Source organism: Giraffa tippelskirchi, chromosome 13 (genome assembly GCF_054371585.1).
Source record: "Giraffa tippelskirchi isolate mGirTip1 chromosome 13, T2T-mGirTip1v1.2.pri, whole genome shotgun sequence".
Taxonomy (NCBI): domain Eukaryota; kingdom Metazoa; phylum Chordata; class Mammalia; order Artiodactyla; family Giraffidae; genus Giraffa; species Giraffa tippelskirchi.
In genome coordinates, this window is record NC_137287.1 from 33393918 (window position 1) to 33398377 (window position 4460).

The following is a 4460-nucleotide window of genomic DNA, read 5'->3' on the forward strand; positions in this document are numbered from 1 at the left end:
GAGGAACGTCGTCGTCGCCGCCGCCGTCGTCGTCGACGCCTCTGCGGCTGCTGGTCTCCGCCCTCCCCCGCCCACACGCTGACTGGGGGAAGCACCGCCCACTCGGCCCCCGGCTCCCCTGCTGGGTTAGGGCGTGCCCGCTCCAAGGGCTCCCATTGGTCCGATCCGACGGGTTCCGCGTGCCAGCCTATGAATGCAGCGCCGTGATTGGCTAGTCGGCCTGTCCGCCTGACGTAACCAAAGGGCGGGGGAAAGGGAGTGAATGTCAGCAAGGATGAAGGAGGGGGAGGAGCTGACAGTGGTTGCGTCCGAGCCTACCCAAAAAAAAAGAGGGGACAAGTGCGCATGCGCACAGGCCTGCTGCCCAGAGCCAGCTAGCAGGAGTCACGTGACCCGGCTCTGCGACCGCACCCCGCGGGGGCTTTTCCGGCGCTTCCAGGCCCCAGGGGACGCAAAATCAAGTCTAGTGATCGCGCCGCGGGTCCGAAGGGGTTTGATGGGGTAGTGGCCCGCTACTCCAGCTCCTTGGGCTTCCAGACGGAGGAGGGAAATGAAAGTGAATTAGACGCCCAGCTCGAGGCCAGATTTGCAAAGTGCTTTGCCAGCTGTTTATTTCAAACACCCATTTCTTAGATAGACAAGCTGAGTCTCCGCGTCCAAAAAAAGAAACTTCCAGAGTCGCGAGGCCCGCGGGCCCTCCCACCAGCCTGCCGGGCATCCAGGAGGCCTGCGGCTCGCTCTGCGTAGCGCCTGGGGGACCCTCCGGGCCGCCCCCAACCAAGGGGCGCCCCCCCCCGAAGGCGCCAGCCCCCAACCCCCACCCCCGGGAACACTGTCCCAAGACCAGACCGCAGCGGCCGCGAAGCCGAGAAGAAGCCCAGGCGGGAGCCTGGGTGCCGAGCTGGCGGCCCCCACACCTGTCCCGAGCGGCACACTCCTGGGCCACGTGCGGCCGCCTGCGTCACGCGCCAGACCCCCGCCGCCCCCGGCCGGAATCCGTGTGGGTGCGCCGAGTGGGAGGCCCCGCTTCCAGGGGTAAAGTTCTGCTCAGGCTTCTGGTTCAGCCGTGCGCCATCGCCCCAGGCACCCTCCGCCGAGCCAGGCTGCGCGCCCCACCTGCGAGGCTGCGCGCTGCGGTCACCGGGGCGGGGTGGGGGGGCGGAGTCCCCGTGGGGGGATCCACGGGTGGCTCAGGATTTAGGGGAGAAGCAACGCTATCAAGGGGCGATGACGGCACAGAGGCAAAGCTGGCCGTCACACGCTGGCGGCGCAGGAGCATGAGCCACTGGGGCTTGGAGAAGTCCCACGAGCTGCCAGAGCGACCTTCTACAAAGCCAATTTGGCTGTAAAGCCATCACCTTGGGAATAAAATCTGACCTCCTCACTGTGGGCTACAAGTCCCTGCAGGATCGGGCCCCGCCTCCTCTCCTCTTGGCTTGGGCCGCCCAGCCACACTGACCTTCTTTCCGTTTCCTCGGAAACTGTCTTTGCCCTCCAAGTTCCCTGTCTCTCTGGGATCTCTTCCTCCTGGTCGTCATTCCTCAAGGCTCCTCGCAAATGGCCTGGAAGCAGAAAGCTCTGGACAGACCAGACTCGTTAAAGTACCATCCTCTTCACTCTCCTATTGCCTGGTTTTGTTTTTTCATAGCTTGTATCAGTATCTGAAATGACTTATGTATGTGTCTCTTTTCACCGAAAAGTAAGTTCTTAGCGGGCAGGGATCTTGGCAGTCTTGTTCCTGATTGAATCTTAAAAGATAAGTAGAGTTCAGAAAGAGGGAGGGATGGAGGTCAGAGCGGAAAGGACACTCCCTGCAAAAGTGAGGATTATAGAGGAATCCCAGGTTTCTTTAGGTCAACCAGAAGGGGAGGGAGCAGCAGCTAGGGCACTTTGTCCGCTCAGTATTAGAGGCACACAGCCTAGGGTCTGTTTTGTACAAGCACTACAAAAACAATTTACTATAGAATTTGATTCTATAGTATTAAAATGTTTAATGCAATAGGAAGAATCTTCGGCTATATCTACAGCAAATCATCATTGTCATTATCATCATCTGAAAGCACTGTAGTGTTTTCTGGGATAATTGAGATTTTTCTGGGACCTACCAAGATCTTAGGTGTATCTCTCTAACCCTGGAGACCAGGCTACTGGCCAATGATTCTTTTCGGTCTAAACTGTCTTTTTAAAAACCTAAGCAACATAATTATGCATCAACACCTGGTGGGGTACAGGCTTCCCAGGTGGCTCAGTGGTAAAGAATCTGCCTTCTGATGCAGGAGACTTGGTAAGATCCCTGGGTAGGGAAGATCCCTTGGAGTAGGAAATGGCAATCCATTCCAATATTCTTGTACTTCTGAGTAGCACGGTTGGGCAAGAATCTGCCTGCAATGCAGGAGGTGACGGTCGATCCCTGTGTCGGGAAGTACCCTGGAGAGGGAAATGGGTACCCTGGGGAAGTAAATGGCAACCCACTCCAGTACTTTTGCCTGAAGAATTCCTTGGACAGAGGAGCCTAGCGGGCTACAGTCCATGGGATCCCACAGAGTTGGACACAACTGTGTGGCTAACTTTTCCAGTATTCTTACCTAGATAATCACATGGACAGAGGAGTCTGGCAGGCTACACATTCCATGGAGTTGAAGAGTCAGACCCCACTGAGCATGCTCACACTACTTGGTGGGCGCTTCTAGTCAATCTACAAAAGCTGTGGGGCGAGGCTCAGAAAAGGCCACTGTGAAAAACAGCATGTGCCAAATACTGTTTGCCAGTGATGAGAATCAGGGAGGGCTTCCTGGAGTTGGGGGGTGGAGCATTTTTAGCTAAGCCATGTAGCACAGACAAGTCTCGGAAGAGAGAGGCCCCTCAGAGTGGGGGGGACCCTTAGCTTCAGAGGCACAGAGGTGGAAAGGGCTCCAGGAACCAGGAATGATCTGGTTTAACTTGAACCACTTTGTCTGATGATGGTGAGATGGTGCCAACTCATTTGGCTTTCTAAATAATTGTACAGGCACTTCCTAGCTGAGTATCCTTGGGAGAATTAAGTCTCTCTGAGCATGATAAATGGCAATGATCTCAGAAAGTTGTAGGGTTAAGAAAAAAGGGTTAGGTAAGAAAGTCTCAGGATTAAAGGATAGTAAGTGAAGAAAGTACTGAGTCCATGATCCCAACACATGAAATTACTCAACAAAAACTAGTACTCAAGGGGCCTGGGAGAATGCTCCTGGATTAGCCTCAATCCTTGGTATTAAGAGGCTGTATGAGCCACAAAGAATGTGACATCTTTCAACTAAGATCCGGTAACTTCACATACATTTAATGAATTAATACCTACAAGGAACTCCCTGGTGGCTCAGTAGTTAAGACTTGGCGCTTTCACTGCCAGGGCCCTGGGTTCCATCCTTCCTTGGGGAACTAAGATCCACCCGAGGCACATGGCAAGGACAAAAAAAAGTATTTAGAACTGGATGACTCAAGAAAATGTGGATTAATGTATACTTTCATTTTTAACATCCAGACCTTGAAGTATGGATATAGAAACTTTTTGATATAAAAGTTCGTATTTTGCAACTTGCGAAACCAATCTTTTGTTTCCCATTTTGTATCTTGGACCTCTTCTCTCCATACAGTCACCTCATGCCTCTTATTGACATTTGCATGGCATCACATGGTAATACATGTAACAGTTCTCTGCAAAGGACATGTAAGTTTTTTGGTGTTTTCAAACAGTAACATTTACTCAGCACACTCATTCAATCACTTTCTTTGTATAAATTTCCTAAAATAGGATCACTTGGTGAAAGCAGTGTATTTTTCTGTATTCACTGGTTTTGTTATTACAATTACAATTTTTAACAGGTTTCCCAATGTTGGAGATTGAGATTGTGCCCAGTCTTTAGCTATTGTAAACAGTGCTGCAGCAAACATCCTTCCATGTGTGTATACGTATGTCTGTGTAAATATGTATCTTCAGAAATAACATTTTGGGGTCAAAGGTGTATGAATTAAAAACTTTATAAGAAACTTCAAAATGCCCTTTAAAAAAGCAGAGTAGTTGGCACTGCCTTCCATAGTATATGTGTGCTGTGTTTCTATCTATAGTATTAGAGATAGTACTATCTATGCTGCTACTGCTAAGTCGCTTCAGTCGTGTCCGACTCTGTGCGACCCCATAGACGGCAGCCCACCAGGCTCCGCCATCCCTGGGATTCTCCAGGCAAGAATACTGGAGTGGGTTGCCATTTCCTTCTCCAGTGCATGAAAGGGAAAAGTGAAAGTGAAGCCGCTCAGTCGTGTCCGACTCTTAGCGACCCCACGGACTACAGCCTACCAGGCTCCTCCATCCATGGGATTTTCCAGGCAAGAGTACTGGAGTGGGGTGCCATTGCCTTCTCCGAGTACTATCTATAGTAAAAAAAAAAAAAAAGTTTCACTTTGCTCATCAAATAAATGCAAAAAGGGTG